The sequence below is a fragment of the Dendrobates tinctorius genome, unplaced genomic scaffold (genome assembly GCF_039654945.1).
Source record: "Dendrobates tinctorius isolate UK_male_01 unplaced genomic scaffold, ASM3965494v1 ptg000019l, whole genome shotgun sequence".
NCBI lineage: Eukaryota > Metazoa > Chordata > Amphibia > Anura > Dendrobatidae > Dendrobates > Dendrobates tinctorius.
In genome coordinates, this window is record NW_027361687.1 from 77,916,838 (window position 1) to 77,934,772 (window position 17,935).

Sequence of the window (17,935 nt, forward strand, 5' to 3'; positions counted from 1 at the left end):
ACCATGAATTTTGGCTTTTCTCTTTAAAAGGACACATAGGGAAGACCACTATTGACTTAATATGGGAGGTCATCCCAATGAGGTTTCACTATATTATGTGATATGTGATATGTGATGTGTTGACAGATATTACTATATAGTCTCACTGTGCAACCTGTCATGGATGTCTCTAGGTTTGCTCCAAAAAGCTCGTAGACATTATATGTGGTGTATATATATATGTATATATATATATAGAAATCAAGGCAGAAAAGTCCAGCAAGCGGAAACTTCAGGTGGTATAATAAAATCCAAGAATTTTTATTGCAGATAATTTAAAAAATCCAGAGTTCGGTAACAAGATGCAGATATATATATATATATATATATATATATATATATATATATATATATATATATATATATACACACACACTGCTAAAAAAAAATAAAGGGAACACTTATACAACAGAATATATCTCCAAGTACATCAATTAAGACACCCTCAATAAAGGAGTGGTTCTGCAGGTGGGGACCACAGACCACATCTCAGTACCAATGCTTTCTGGCTGATTTTTTGGTCAATTTTGAATGTTGGTTGTGCTTTCACACTCGTGGTAGCATGAGATGGCCTCTACAACCCACACAAGTGGCTCAGGCAGTACAGCTCATCCAGGATGGCACATCAATGCGAGCTGTGGCAAGAAGGTCTGCTGTGTCTGTCAGTGTAGTGTTCAGAGGCTAGAGGCGCTACCAGGAGACAGGCCAGTACACCAGGAGACATGGAGAGGGTCATAGGAGGACAAAAACTCAGCAGCAGGACAGCTACCTCCACCTTTGTGCAAGGAGGAACAGGAGGAACACTGCCAGAGCCCTACAAAATGACCTCCAGCAGGCCACAAATGTGCATGTGTCTGCACAAGCGGTTAGAAACCAACTCCATGAGGATGGTCTGAGGGCCCGATGTCCACAGATGGGGGTTGTGCTCACAGTCCAACACCGTGCAGGACGCTTGGCATCTGCCACAGAACACCAGGATTGGCAAATTCACCACTGGCTCCCTGTGCTCTTCACAGATGAAAGCAGGTTCACACTGAGCACATGTGACAGACGTGACAGAGTCTGGAGACGCCATGGAGAGTGATCTGCTGCCTGCAACATCCTTCAGCATGACCGGTTTGGCAGTGGGTCAGTAATGGTGTGGGGTGGCATTTCATTGGAGAGCCGCACAGCCCTCCATATGCTCGCCAGAGGTAGCCTGACTGCCATTGGGTACTGAGATGAGAGTCTCAGACCCCTTGTGAGACCACATGCTGGTGCTTTTGGCCCTGGGTTCCTCCTAATGCTGGACAATGCCAGATCTCATGTGGCTGGAGTGTGTCAGCAGTTTCTGCAAGTTGAAGGCATTGAATCTATGGACTGACCCACCCGTTCTCCAGACCTGAATCCGATTGAGCACATCTGGGACATCATGTCTCGCTCCATCAACCAATGTCACGCTGCACCACAGACTGTCCAGGAGTTGGTGGATGCTTTAGTCCTGTCTGGGAGGAAATCCCTCAGGAGACCATCTGCCAGCTCATCAGGAGCATGCCGAGGCGATGAACAGTAGGGAGGTCATACAGGCATGTGGAGGCCACACACAATACTGAGCATCTTTTCATGAGGCATTTTCACTGAAGTTGGATCAGCCTGTAATTTGATTGTCCACTTTGATTTTGAGTATCATTCCAAATCCAGACCTCCATGGGATATTCATTTTACATTGATAATTGCTATGTTTTATTGTTCTGAACACATTCCACTATGCAATGAATAAAAATTTGCAACTGGAATATTTCATTCAGAGATATCTAGGATGTGGTATTTTAGTGTTCCCTTTATTTTTTTGAGCAGTGTATATATTTGTGCACAAAAGTTTACATACCCCGGAAGAAATTTTGCTTTCTTGGCTTTTTTTGAGAGAATATGAATGATAACGCCAAAACTTTTTCTCCACTCATGGTTAGTGGTTGGGTGAAGCCATTTATTGTCAAACTACTGTGTTTCCTCTTTTTAAATCATAATGACAACCGAAACCATTCAAATGACCCTGATCAAAAGTTTATGCCATTTATTGTAAAGCTACTGTGTTTTCTCTCTTTAAATCATGACAACTGAAAACATCCAAATGACCCTGATCAAAATTTCACATACCCCATTTCTTAATACTGTGTATTGCCCCCTCTAACATCAATCAGGATGAGGTTCTTTATTTTCTCAGATGGCAAAGTTGCCCTCTCTTCTTGGCAAAAAGCCTCCAGTTCCTGTAAATTCCTGGGCTCTCTAGCATGAACTGAGCGCTTGAGATCTCCCCAGAGTGGCTCAATGATATGGAGGTCAGGAGACTGAGTTGTCCACTCCAGAAGCTTCACTTTGCTCACTTTGTTCTGCTGTAGCCAATGACAGGTCGACTTGGCCTTGTGCTTTAGATTGTTCTCATGTTGGGATGTCCAAGTACGTCCCATATGCAGCTTCCAGGCAGATGAGTGCAAATTTGCCTCCAGTATTGGTTGATAACATGCTGCATTCATCTTTCCTTCAACTTTGACCAAGTTTCCTGTGCCTTTATAGTTCACACATCCCCAAAACATCAGCAATACACCTCCATGCTTTACAGTAGGAATGGTGTTCCTTTCAACATAGGTCTTGTTGACCTCTGATGTTGTTTGTGGGTTTTTCTTTTCATGCCAAACAATTTTCCTGGCAGTTGTGGATGCCATTTTTGCTGGTCTACCTGACTGTGGTTTTGATCTTACAGAGCCCCTGATTTTGCATTTGCTAAGCACAGTTTGAACGATTCTGACTGGCATTATCAATTCATTGGTGTCAAGAAAATAGTTATATATATATAGAGGAATTATTAAACAATTTGTCAGAAGCTATATCACCCCACAACTTTTGGTCCCACTTTCTGTTCCAGTTAGGAACTTGCAGCTCTCTGGTGCCCCCCTTATCCTCAGGTCAGTCAGGGAACTGCACCTAGGTTGAGTAATCATCAGAAGGGCTGCCTTGTTGTGTACTGGCTATTGAGCACTCTGCAGTGATGGCGGTGTGGGTATCACCAGTCCCAGGGAGGTAATACACGCATAAACCTCTAATCCATCACTGCCGGGGTTCCCCAATACCAACAGGATGCAAGGCTGCTACCAGTTCCTCGTTTGATACTAAATCCTGCATCCGGTCAGGAACTGCCTCACAGGTTGCAAGATTTGGCAAAGAGTACGTGTCGGTTTGATCATAGAGCAAGGAGAACGAAACTAGCAAATTTATATGTTTACTCTAGAAAATATAGGCATTGTTTACAAAAATGCAAAAGATATTACAATAGGAGACAAAATACAGTATGTACAAACAGTTAAAGAAGTCACGTTCCAGCTCCTATAAAAGTCTTGTACTTTATTGATCCATTAAAAACAATATTTATGGCGGAAAATGCTCCAAAAAAGATTGCCAAGTCAGAGAAAAGTGATGCGTTTCGATCTAGACGATCTTTATCATAGGAGCTAGAACGTGATTTCTTTAATTGATTACTACTGATGTTGGCGCGATTACAATGGTCACTATGGGGTGATTCATGCTCATTTATATGCTAAGGCTAGTTTCACACTAGCGTTTTGGAGCGCAGCGACGGCCTGCGCACGGCCGCCGCTAAGCCCCGCCCCCTGCCGCGTCCCCGCCGGTAGCTCCGCCCACCGGCGCATGCGCCCTGCGTCCCCTATCTTTATCACAGGGGGCGCAGGCCGTGCGCAGTATGCGTTTGGCGGCGCATGCGCCTTTTTGACGGTGCGCCGATGCAACCAAAATGCAGCAGGTTGCGTTTGGCGCAGGTCGGGAATTTCCGCCTACCTTGCTAATTCACATGCTGCTGAACCAAACATCTCTACTCCTGATGTGTTTTTTGGGGATTGGTATAAATTTTTGAATTTCAAAAATAATTGTAAATTATTTTTTGCCTTGAAGCCTAACTCGTCAGGGAGCTCCGCGCAGCAGGTTAAAATTGTCATCTCTTTGCTGCGTGGCGATCCCCAGGATTGGGCGTTTTCTTTGAAACCAGATGATCCTATTCTGACTAATGTGAACGCTTTTTTTCAAGCCTTGGGGTTGTTGTATGACGAACCTAATGCTATTGATCAGGCTGAAAAGACCCTGTTGGCATTGAGCCAGGGTCGAGATTCTGCAGAATTGTACTGTCAAAAATTCTGAAAGTGGGCGGTCCTTACTACCTGGAATGATAATGCCTTGGCAGCTCTCTTCCGGAAGGGTTTGTCAGAAGCCGTAAAAGATACTATGGTGGGATTTCCTGTTCCCGCTGGTCTTGACGATTCTATGTCATTAGCCATTCAGGTTGATCGGCGTTTACGTGAATGCAAGACTGCACGAGAGGTGTTGCCACCTGTTGAACAAGTGTCTGAACCTATGCAATGTGATAGAGTTTTGTCCGGGGAGCAACGTCAGGAGTTCAGAAGGCATAATAAGCTGTGTTTTTTTTGTGGAGATGCCTCGCATATTATTTCTGTCTGTGCTAAACGAGAGAAACGTTTTGCACACACGTTTTCTGTGGGTGGTGTTCAACCTAAGTTTCTTCTGGCAATTACTCTGATCTGTTCCCTGTCCACATTTTCCGCCAAGGCTTTTGTGGATTCGGGAGCAGCCCTGAACCTAATGGACTTGGATTTTGCTAAACGTTGTGGATTTCCGATGACACCTCTGCGGACGCCTATCCCTTTGAGGGGGATTGATGCTACTCCTTTGGCGAAAAATAAACCTCAGTTTTGGACCCAGGTGGTAATGCGGGTCGCCCCAGACCATCAAGAAAATTGCAGATTTTTGGTGTTGCATAATTTGCATGATACCATTGTTCTGGGGTTTCCCTGGTTGCAAATTCATAATCCAGTTATGGATTGGAAATCTGTGTCTGTAGTGAGTTGGGGTTGTCGGTGTGCCCTTAGTGAGGCCCCGTTTTTTTCCACCTCTCCTCAGTCGCATGATGTTCCTGACTATTTGGCGGACTTTTATGATGTATTTAGTGAGAATGAGTCTGCGTCTTTGCCTCCTCATAGGAGATATGACTGTGCAATTGAACTGAGCCCGGGGTGTAAATTTCCCAAGGGTCGGCTCTTCAATTTATCTGTACCCGAGCACGAGGCTATGCGATCCTATATTAAGGAGGCGTTGGAGAAGGGTCATATTAGACCATCCTCTTCACCCTTAGGTGCTGGTTTTTTTTTCGTGGCCAAAAAGGATGGTTCATTAAGGCCTTGTATTGATTATCGTGCCCTCAACAAAATTACTATTAAATATCAGTATCCATTACCCCTGATTTCAGATCTATTCTCCAGAGTTAAAGGTGCTTGCTGGTTTACCAAGCTTGACCTCAGGGGGGCATATAATCTTATCCGCATTAAGCATGGGGATGAATGGAAGACGGCGTTTAATACTCCGGAGGGACATTTTGAGTACCTGGTGATGCCTTTTGGGCTCACTAATGCCCCTTCTGTCTTCCAGTGCTTCATGAACGACATTTTCCGAGACTTTGTCAATAAATTTTTGATCATCTATCTGGAAGATATTTTGATCTTCTCCAAGGATTGGGATTGTCATGTGGAACATGTTCGGACTGTGTTCCGGATCTTGAGGGAGAATTCCCTGTATGTCAAAGGATCGAAATGCCTTTTTGGGGTACAGAGGATTTCATTTTTGGGATTTATTTTGTCTCCGTCAACTATTGAAATGGACCCGGCCAAGGTACAGGCCATTTATGATTGGGTTCAGCCCACTTTGAAGGCCCCCCAGAAGTTTTTGGGTTTTGCTAATTTTTATCGGAAATTTATAGCAAAATTTTCTAGTATTGCCAAGCCATTGACTGATCTGACTAAGAAGGATGCTGATGTGTTGAATTGGTCTCCGGAGGCTGTTTCTTCCTTTCAGGAGCTGAAGCGAAGATTCACTTCTGCTCCGGTTTTGCGGCAACCTGATGTCTCACTCCCGTTCCAGGTAGAGGTGGACGCTTCTGAGATTGGTGCAGGAGCTGTTTTGTCCCAAAAGGATCCTGTAACATCTAAAATGAATCCCTGTGCTTTCTTTTCCCGAAAGTTCTCTCCATCTGAACGTAACTATGATGTGGGGAATCGGGAACTGTTAGCCATGAAATGGGCATTTGAGGAGTAGAGACATTGGTTGGAGGGAGCTAAACATCAAGTCGTGGTCCTCACTGACCACAAGAATTTGATTTACCTGGAGTCGGCCAAACGTTTGAACCCTAGACAGGCTAGGTGGGCCTTGTTTTTTACACGTTTTGATTTTGTGGTCTCTTTTCTCCTGGCACTAAGAATGTCAAGGCAGACGCTCTCTCTAGGAACTTCTTTGCTGATTCTCCTGTGGTGACCAAGCCTGCTACCATCTTAGGCGAAGGGGTAGTTCTTTCTGCCATCTCGCCTGATTTGAGACTTGCTCTGGAAGAGTTCCAGGAGGACAAATCTTAGCATTGTCCCAGTGGAAAGTTGTATGTTCCTGACCAGTGGAAGAAGAGAGTGATGTCTGAAGTTCATTGCTCTGCATTGGCTGGTCATCCAGGTATTTTTGGTACTAGAGATCTGGTGAGTCGGTCTTCTTGGTGGCCCGCCTTGTCTCGTGATGTCAGGAATTTTGTGCAGTCCTGTGGGACTTGCTCCCGGTCTAAACCTTGTTCTCGCTCTAGTGGGTTGTTGATGCCTTTGCCAGTCCCCAGGAGGCCATGGACCCATATTTCAATGGATTTCATCTCTGATATGCCTGTCTCTCAGAGAATGACTGTTATTTGGGTGATTTGTGATAGGTTCTCTAAGATGGTTCATCTTGTACCACTCCCTAAGCTGCCATCTTCCTCTGAGTTGGTCCCCCTATTTTTGCAAGAGGTGGTTCACTTGCACGGGATTCCTGAGAACATTGCATCTGACAGAGGAGTTCAGTTTGTGTCTAGATTTTGGAGGACTTTCTGTTCCAAGCTGGGAATTCAGTTGTCCTTCTCCTCTGCTTTTCACCCTCAGACCAATGGGCAGACGGAGAGAACAAACCAGACCTTGGAGTCGTATTTGAGATGTTTTATTTCCGCTGATCAGGATGATTGGGTTTCATTTTTGCCCTTGGCTGAATTTGCTTTAAATAATAGAGCTAGTTCTGCCACTTTGATGTCACCTTTTTTTTGTAACTTTGGGTTTCATCCTCAATTTTCTTCAGGGCAGGTGGAGCCCTCTGCCTGCCCAGGTGTTGACACTGTGGTGGAGAGAATGCACCAGATCTGGGACCAAGTGGTGGATAAGTTATCTCTCTCCCAGAAAAAGGCCCAGCGGTTTTCCAACTGACATAGGACCATTGGTCCCCAGTTTAAGGTTGGTGATATGGTTTGGTTATCATCAAAAAATATCGCTATGAAGGTGGCTTCTCCTAAGTTTAAACCTAGATTTATTGCACCGTAGAAACCCCCCACAGCTACTGCTAGTTTTTGTTGATAGGTTCAGGGGTCTGCAATCCGATAGCTGCCAACTTCTCTGGTTTTCTGGACTTAGCTAGTATTTCTGTTTTTGCCTCCTACGGTGACTCATTCATAACAGTCGCACATGGGCAAACAATTCACACTTATTTTTTCTATTCGAGTGCTGCCTTCGTTCTTTTGGACTATAGATAGATAGAAATATCTATACATAGATGGATAGAAATATCTATACATAGATGGATCTACAGTATATAAAGAAAAAAATCTGTGTTAGACCGGGGTCACACTTTACGAGACACTCGCACGAGTCTCTCACCTCAATACCTGGCACCGCCGCTGGCACTCGGACCGAAGCATACGACTGCATAGAAATACATGCAGCCGCACACACCGATCCCGAGTGCCGGGCATTGAGGTGCGAGACTTGTGCGAGTTTCTCGCAAGTGTAGCAAGTGTTAAACGCAATATGTTTAATTTAAAAAACAAGTGGAAAAAAAATTGCGTGGGCTCCTGCACAATTTTCAAGTCTAGAGTGGGAAAGCCGATGGCCGGGGGCTGATATTTATAGCCTGGGAAGGGGGTAATACCCATGGATCTTCCAAGGAGACATCTCCGGAGACATCTCCGGTGGTCACCTAGCTCTGCTATATCTGGATGTCATGCATCCAGATGTAGTAGAGCTGGACTCATCGTGGGACACTCGTATATAGACTACGTCGGATCAGGGAGTATATAGTTGGTTTGTTTTTTCTTTTTTTTTTTTACAGGAGATCGATGGCTTCACTCGGATTAGGATTATAATAAAATGGTAAAACTGTGTTGTGTTTTATTTCACTAAAATACTTTTTTCTGGCTTTTTTTTAACCCTTTCATAGGTTTAATAATGGAAAGACGTCTTATTGACGCCTCTCCATTATTAACCGGGCTTAATGTCACCTTACAATCAAAGGTGACATTAATCCCTTATTACTCCATGTGCCACCACTACACGGCAGTGGAGAGAGGCTAAGCGCCGGAATTGGCATATCTTAGAGATGCGCCATTTTTGGGGTGGCTGCGGGCTGGCGTTTGTAGCCGGGGGGGGGCAATATCCAAGGCCCCTTTCTAGGCTATGAATATCAGCCTGCAGCTGTCTGCATAGCCTTTTCTGGCTATTAATTATAGGTACAACACAGGGTGATCTTGGTTCCCTGAGTCGACCTTGCTGAGCACAGCACCGAGGCCAAACTCGCGCACATCAGTCTCTACTAAGAACGGCCGACTGCTGTCGACTGCCCTTACCACAGGAGACCTGCTCAGGGCTGTTTTAATGCCCAAAAGGCCCCCGCACAGTTGTTTGTCCAATCGACTGTATGGAGTAGGTTTTTCTTGGTGAGGTCCATCAAATTTCTCATTTGCACAAGGAAAGACTAGAAGCAATGGGATGAAGCTGAATGGGAGGAGACACAGATTAGATATTAGAAAAAACTTTTTGACAGTTAGAGTGATCAATGAGTGGAACAGGCTGCCACGAGAAGTGGTGAGTTCTCCTTCAATGGAAGTCTTCAAACAGAGGCTGGACAGACATCTAACTGGGATGATTTAGCGAATCCTGCTTTGAGCAGGGGGTTGGACCAGATGGCCCAGGAGGTCCCTTCCAACTCTACGATTCTATGATTCTATGATTCTATGAAATCAAGGGCTTCACGAGGCTACTATAGTTTTGTACAAAACGCCTATAGTACCCTGCAGTGCCCAAAAAGGACATCACCTGCTTCTTGGTCCTGAGGGTGTGCCAGGATGTAATAGCATCCACTTTCCCAGGCTCTGGCCTCATAGTAACACCGCCTACCCAGTTCCCCGGGTAGTGGACCTCACTCATGCCTTTCTGGCACTGGCCTGGGGTCAGGCCTGCTTGTTGGATGCGCCCAAGCACCTCCTGGAGATGCTCGAGGTGATCCTCCCAGGTTGAACTGAAGACGGCAATGTCATCCAGGTACGCCACCGTGCACCTCTCCAGTCCCTGGAGCAGGTGGTTGATCATCTGCTGGAATGTCGTAGGGGCATTCTTCATGTCAAAAGGCATGACCGTGGACTTGTACAGTCCAAATGGGGTGATAAAGGCGAACTTCTACTGTGCTTCAGTGGAATCTGCCAATATTCCCAGCTCAGATCCATAATGGATCGAGAGCGAGTGCCAGCTGACTGCTCAAGCAGCTCCTCGATGCACGGCATTGGGTACGCGTCGGAGGCTGTTTAGCGTTGAGCCCCCTGTAGTCCAAACAGAACCGGGTGGTCCAATCATTCTTTGGCATCAGGACAACAGGTGAGGCCCAGGCACACTTGGACTGCTTAATCACCCCCAGCTGTAACATCTCATCAATCTTGTGGCGCATGACGCGCTGCATCTCATCTAAGATCCGATAGGATGTCCGCCGGATTGGTGCATGATTACCGGTGTCCACCTCGTACACCAATACCTCAGTCCTTCCAGGTCTGTTGGTAAACATGGCCCGGAAGGATTCCAGTGTGGCTCGCAGCTGTGACCGCTGGAGGGCAGATAGCAAGGCGCTAACATCCACATTTTCTGTGGACCCACTGGCATTTGCTTGGGCCATGTCCAGTAGGGTCTTCCTCCCCATCCTCGGGCAAGTTTCAAACTGGTAGGACGCAGGCTCCACGTTCTTGATGAGCCTTCATCATATTGATGTGGAAGGCCTTCCACCTACCCCGAGCGTGGTCAAGAGTGGCCACGTAGGTGACTGAGTTGAGCAGTTGGTGTACAACGTACGGCCCTCCCAGGCCTTCTGAACTTATCTTTTGGTATGGGGACCAGCACCCACACCTTCTCACCCTCCTGGTAGGTCCGTTCCCGGGCATTCTGGTTGTACCAGTGCTTCCGGTCAGCCTGGGCTTGCGCTATGCTGTCATGCACCAACTGCGTCAAGGTCTGCATCTTGTCACGGAAGCGCATGACATACTCCACGATGGACACTTCTGAGGGGCTCGGCTCTTCTTCCTAGGATTTCCTTATTAACCCAAGGGGTCACCGGACTAGCCTACCCTACAGGAGATCGAAGGGGGAGAACCCCATCGAGACCTGTGGAACCTCTCGGTATGCAAATAGCAGGTGTGGGAGATACAGCTCCCAGTCACGTCCCTGGGTCTCAACCAGCTTTTTTAGCATCTGTTGGAGGGTACCGTTGAAGTGCTCACACAAACCATTGGTTTGGAGGTGATATGCGCTCGATACCAGACACTTCACCTGCATTTTCTTACAGAGAGCCTCCATTAGACGAGACATGAATAGAGTCCCCTTGTCGGTGAGCATCTCCCTGGGAAATACTACTCTGGAAAGGATGGCCAACAGAGCAGCCATCACCTTATCCGCCCTAGTTGAGGACAGAGCCACTGCCTCCGGACACCGGGTAGAGCTGCTGGGTATGGCCAGTGGTCCCACAATATCTACAGCAATACTCTGGAAAGGCTCCTCTATCACTGGCAAAGACATCAGGGGAGCCTTGGGAGCAGGCCCTGACTTCCCCACTCTGACATGTGATACAGGAGAGGCCGAAGTTGGTTACATCTGACCCCATCTTGGGCCAATAGAAGTGATGAGACAGCCGGGCCTTAGTTTTGCTGATCTCCAAGTGTCCAGTGAGTGGAATCTCATGGGCAATCCATAGCAACTAACCCCTAAATTGTTAGGGTATGACCAACTGTCTTTTCCTTAACCATTCCTGTTGGGCTTTACTGGGAACAGTCTCCCGGTACAACCTCCCTTGTTCCCAGAATACCCTCTCCTTATCAGTCTTGGAGGTTAGCTTCTCGGCAAGGTTTCTCAGGGTCTCCAGGCTAGCATTGGAGTGCAGAGCAGTCTGGAACTTCTGGCTGGAGGCAGCCAGAAGTGACGTTAAGGTCCCTTCCTCACGGGACCTTCTGGGACCTGCTCTGGGTCCATCTCTGGTTCAGTCATCCCTTTGACTGAGGAGGGTCCAGAAGGCAGGGTGTTACCTGCATTCTGGGCACTCTTACTGCGGGTGACATGTAGGCCATCTCCCTGGGGACTACCACAGTCCCATCAGCCTGCTCGGCTATGGGTACCACCTCCCCATCCTCCTCCATTACCTCAGGAGCAGTGCTATATATGGGGCAGTTACCTTTGGCCAGGTCACCTTCCTTTGAGGCACTGGTCAGTTGCACGGCATCACCTTCTTCATGGTTCCGTGCCTCTCCCCATTTCCTTTAGCACCGACACATGCTCCTGTCCTCAGCCATATCACCCCGCAGTGTGACGTGGGTGAGAACTCCTGTACCTCCATATACATCATCATTATCAGGTAAAGCATGCATATTCACATCATTAGCATGAACATTACCCTTAGTATCAGATCGGGGAGGGATGTCAAGGACATAATATTCAAACATCCTCCCTAAATCAGTTCCCAACAAAACAAGTGTGGGCAAGTTTTTGGACACCCCCACTTCCTTCACCTCGCTCCCGGCACCCCAATCGATAAAAACCCAGACCATCAGCAAAGGACAGCAGACGCCCCCAATCCCAGTGACAGTCAGGGTTTTCCCCAGGATAATCTCTTCACGGGTCACGAGTTCGGGTCGGATGAGGGTTCGTTCGGCCCTGGCGTCCTTGAAGCCTATAGCGACAGTGTGCCTCACGGTGACTTTCTGCAAATTTTCACAGGCCCTCCCAACTGCCCCACCCACAAAAAGAACTGCTGCTTTAGACCCTGAGGCCTTGGCTCTTCTGCTTTTCCGGACAAGTGGCACTGAGATGTCCAGTCCGACTGCAAAAATATCACATGTAGGAATTGGTTGTAGGCCTGGCGCTGGCAAAGGAGACAAGGCCTCCGGTGGGTCGGCTGGTAAGGGTACTGGGGTTGGTTGATGGCTTACCCCCTTTCCAACTTGTGGTGACTGGCTTCCGCACCTCCAGTTTACATTTGGCCTTGTAAGTGTCGACGATCTGCGCTACTTTGTCCATGTCTTTTGGCTCCCGGTCCATTACGAACTGTCGCACCTCAGCTGGGCAGAGATGTAGAAACTGGTCTTTTACCTTCAGCTGCTCAAAGGTGATCACTGACAGTCCTTGGACCCACTGGTCAAAATGGGTTCTGAGTCCACACAACACATCACTGTAGCTGTCATGTGGGCCAAGTTGGAGGTTCCAGAACTTTTTACGTTAAACCTCAGGTGGTAGTTGGTATCAGGGCCTGCTTGGTGACCTCTTAGTCTCCATCTTGGTCTTGGTGGAGAGAAGCAAACGTCTCCAGAGCTTTTCCTTTTATCCCTGGGGTTAAATATCAGGCCCATTGGTTCTCAGGCAGCTGATACTGTCCGTATACTTTTTCAAATCCTCGCAGATCTATGTCCAAGTCCCCATCCTTCTCCATTAGAGGAAAATGCTCAGGCCGGCGTTTGAGGAAATGAGCATTTCTGGACTCACTGCTGGGCTGGGTATACCTCTGCCCCTGGATTTGGGTTAATTCCAGCTGATACTGTCTCTCTTCCTGCTTGGCCTCTAGCTGGGCTTGGGCTTGCCGCTTAGCTATCTCGGCCTCTTGGTATTGCTGGATCAACTTCAGCTGTTTCTGATGATCGTCTGCAGGGAGTTGCTCCAAGGCTAACCACAGTGGTTCCCTCTTCCCTGGATGCTAGTAGGGCTGGCATTCACCAGTTGGACCTCTGGATCAGTATCGTGCATGCTTTGGCTGACCCTTGCCTCCACTGAGCTCTGGGAACGGTCCTCCTCCTCTCATCTTCCCCTTACTGTTGGGGTTCCTCAAGGATCAGTCCTAGGCCCCCTCCTCTTCTCTTTGTATACTGCCCCTATTGGTCAAATAATCAGTAGATTTGGTTTCAAGTACCATCTCTATGCTGATGACACTCAATTATACACTTCTTCTCCTAATATCACGCCTGACTTTTTAGAAAATACCAGCGATTGTCTAAACGCTGTGTCTCACATGATGTCCTCACTATATCTGAAACTGAACCTGTCAAAGACTGAATTCCTTGTGTTTGCTCCCTCTACTAATGTACCTATATCCGAAATTGCCATTTCTGTGTGTGGATCCACTATTACTCCCCAGCAACATGCCCGCTGTCTTGGGGTCATACTTGACTCCGAACTTTCATTCGCCCCCCCACATCTGATCACTGGCTCTCTCTTGTTATCTGCACCTCAAAAGCATTTCTAGAATTTGACCTTTTTTTAATTTTGATTCTGCAAAAACTCTTACTGTTTCTCTTATTCATTCTAGTCTAGACTATTGTAACTCTCTTCTAATTGGTCTCCCTCTTACCAAACTCTCCCCCCTCCAGTCTGTCTTGAATGCTGCAGCCAGGATCATATTCCTCGCCAATCTTTACACCGATGCCTCTACCTTGTGCCAGTCATTACACTGGCTACCCATCCACTCCAGAATTCAGTATAAACTTACTACCCTCACCCACAAAGCTCTCCATGGCTCAGCACCACCCGACATCTCCTCCCTCGATTCAGTCTACCACCCTACCCGTGCCCTCTGTTCTTCTGATGACGTGAGGTTAGCATCCTCAATAATCAGAACCTCCCACTCCCGTCTCCTAGACTATACACGTGCTGTGACAATTCTTTGGAATGCACTTCCCAGGTCAATACGATTAGTAAACGCAATTATTCAGACTGGCCCACCGCCTCAACACATTAACCTAACTATCACTGTGTGGCACAGTCAAAAGTTTGACCATAACCAGGTTCCCCGCATCATGTTCCCACATGCTTTATGCATCTATTAGCGCTCTGTGTCTGTACTGCTACACACTTAACATTATGGCTGGTCCAAACAATCAGGGCAATTGTTACCACCCACCTTTCGTGTCTACCTTTTCTCCTCATAGATTGTAAGCTTGCGAGCAGGGCCCTCATTCCTCTTGGTATCTGTTATGATATATGTGATTATTGTTATGCTGTAATGTCTATCATGTGTACAAGTCCCCTATGAAATGTAAAGTGCTGCCGAATATGTTGGCACTATAGAAATAAAATTTATTATTATTATTAACGGTCTTCATCTGCTTCAAGTTGCACCAGTTCTGCGACCATTTGGTCTTAGTTTTTGCGATAGGGGTCAATGCCTCTGTACGTACATATTCCAGCAAGAGTGTCCTTTTTCTGCCGGGTGTACCAGAGCTCTCCCTTCGTAGCCATAATTGCCAAATAAAAGATAGGACAGAAAAACCAAGAGAAGGGGAGGGAGTAACTGCTACACACAGTACTGTCTCAGATCTAATAAACACTGAGTACGATCTTCCAAACTTTTTGCTCAGGGTCCTGTCAAGAACCATGCAAGTTGTTAGTGAGAGGAATAATTGCTCAAACCAGATCACTAATGCTGTATGATCCCACCGCTCTTCCACCAATTGCCAAGAAAACAATTTTATATATATATATATATATATATATTTTGTTAGGTAGCACTGTCATTCAGATAGGGGATCACTCACTTGGCAGCGAATAAAACACATCCGGCATCGGGTTTTCATAAACCATAACATAGTCCATGCGGTTTATTCCTCCATCATAAACCCACAGCAGCAATAAACAACAGCTTAGCGTCCATTACAGAGCTTCACTCTGGTTACCTGTACTCACTCAGGTTATGCAAATGTCCAATGCGCAGGCTTTCTAGCCTCACAGTTCTCACCCCGTCAGGGTTTTATCTCATGGCTGCTTCATCCATATGGCAGACGTTCATTCCCTCTCCCTGGGAACTGTCCGACACTTGCAGCTATTAAACACAGCGTCCACATGTGCTGTTAGGAAGACAGACGTCTCTTTGCACGAGACCTTCCGCTCTGGACCAATCGGGTCCCTGCATTCACCACCTGTGACCTACCCTGGCCACCATATATGGTCCGTAGCCACGCCCACCGGGTCACATGCTATGACCTAATCACAGGTCCTTCACACACTCACAGTCTTTTACTATAGTGTACTAAACACACCCCCTGGGTGGGTTTGTAGGTAACTAGGCTAGCCCGTCTCCCTAGTTACCTGGAGACTTCTCCCTCACACATTACCACTGCACCTCAGCAGTATCACTGCAGCTCAACACACGCATCAGTCTCCATCTCAAGGCCACCCACCTTGAGATACATTATGATCATTCAGCATCCTACACCTATTAGGACAATGGAAATGCTTATACGCCTGTCCTGGGACACCCACACAGTGCCCCTAGCGGACACAGTGGTCACTACACCATATACCTCCCCCTTTGTTCAAACCTGTGGGGTTGAACACGCAGCATCACCCCAGGGTCTCGAGACCAGGCACTCACTACACTTTGCCCCTCAGGTCAAAATAACTGTCTCCATCTGTCATACGGCCTCATCTCTGCGTTAGGCCTCCCCCGCCCCCAGAGCTCAGAAAATCGGCCTCGATCTTTGACCCTCCAGTTACAGTCTGTCTGCGTCATCAGACACTGTTTAGTCATCCCATTCCTGTCTGTTCCGTTCCCCGACCAGCTCCCTCGGTTGGTACGGTCATAAGTCTTAATTAAGCCTACTTTCTGGCCTGAGTCTGACTCATTCAGCGTTTCACAGGAACTACGGTCTCTCAACGTTATCCTGCCAGTCGAACTACCACCTGCTGACATTCTTTGCCCATCTGCCATGTCACTTCTTGGAGGAACCGTTCGGGTCCTTACATCTTGGGTTGAAGGCGGCCGCCACCTGGTGTTCCGTGCTTCTTTATTGATTTGCTGATGGTCGTGCCTCAACTGCTCAATCTCTTACAGGTACCCCACTCGATACTCTACGAGCATCCAAAAGTCTCTCAGATTTTCCAGGGAGCCAACCACCATGATGGGAATCCTACCCTCTCCACTGGATACCTGGTCTTCATCATCAGGAGGGATCCTTACCCTCACCACATCATCAGGAGGGATCCTTACCCTCACCACTCCGGAGATATTTACAAGGTCTTGCATTACCTTCCCGGATCTTCCAATGATTCTCCCAATCAGACCTTTGGGTACCGGAACCACATGTTTTCACAAACCCAGCCGATCCATAGCCTCCTTCGCTAACTCTAGGCGTTGAGCAGCCTTCATATTACTCCGCCTGACCAGCTGTTTGGCATGGAGACATTGTAAATGCATCTCTTTCAGGACAGCTACCTGGTATGCGGTATCTTCTCTGGCTGATATTATCACCAACTGCCGAGTCTCAAGTGCCCAGTGCACCTTACACGCCTTGACCGCCTCTTTGAAAGCCTCATGTACACCTTCCTCCGCACAGGCTTCTTGCATGTCTTCGGGTACCTCGATGACAGATTTGAAGGTCGTGGCCTTGCTCTCTTCCTGGACAGAAGACTCTGGCTTTACCATGGACACTTCCCTCACTACAGTTGACCCGACCGGGTGATTGTCTTCTTCCGTTCGTTGCTCACCAACTTCACAAGATTTTATCTCTTCACGACCCTTTGCCAAGATGGAAACTGGCAGTTCCATCTTGTTATCACTTGCGCTCACCCGCGGTAAGTCTTCGTCCAACTTCCTCTTTTGCCGAAGACCTTTTACTACTCCTCTGAGTTCTTCCATCTCTTACCTTAGGGTCTTGTTCACGTTTTGCCATGTTGACAGGTGACCTCTGAGCTCCAAGACTTCTTTCTCAAGCCCCTGCACCCTGTGCTCGGCCATTTGTCTCAGGACCCTTTCTCGTTCGAGATGTTCTTCCACTGTCTCTTTTATCAACTGTATCTCATGGTCTTGTTCTTTTTTGGCTATCACGTGTTGCACCACCACTTCTCTAATTATATGTTCAATGGGTACCACTGGGTCAGCCCTATCAGTCGAGTAGACCCTCCAGTCACCCTCTGACCGTGTGTCTAGTCAAGTCGTCTCATCTCTCAGCCCATCATCCGTCATGTCATGAGACGTCAGGTCCATACGTTGGGCAGATGTACCTCTTCTTCCAGTCAGTTCTACCTCTGACCTGTCCATGTCAGGAGCCGTCACCGTCTCAATGTCTGCTGGCCCCACAGTCGAAACGTCTCCATCGTCCGACCCTACATCAAACAAATGGATGGAGATAGAGAAAGAAAAATGTTGTGAAGAAGAAACGGAGAGTGGTGGTCATGGGGGATTCCCTGTTGAGAGGAACAGAGGCCGCTATCTGCAGACCGGATATAACTTCAAGAGAAATGTGCTGTCTTCAAGGTGCAAAAATTAAAGATGTGTCTGACAGGATATCAGGACTCTTCAGACCTACAGATGACTACCCATTCCTGCTACTACATGTGGGGACAAATGACACCGCAAGAAATGACCTGGAAACCATCTGCAGAGACTTTGAAGACTTTGGCAAGAAAGTGAAAGAACTGGGAGCGCAGGTGGTCTTCTCTTCCATCCTCCCAGTGGATGGTCATGGAACAAGGAGGTGGAATAAGATTCTGCAGGT

At 47.4% G+C, this 17,935-nt stretch overlaps 1 protein-coding gene across 2 annotated transcripts in view; it reads left to right on the plus strand.

Moving 5' to 3' along the window:
- LOC141083071 (receptor-interacting serine/threonine-protein kinase 3-like) overlaps positions 1-17,935 on the plus strand; it is a 240,686-nt gene that overhangs the window by 211,774 nt on the left and 10,977 nt on the right. The window lies entirely within an intron of this gene.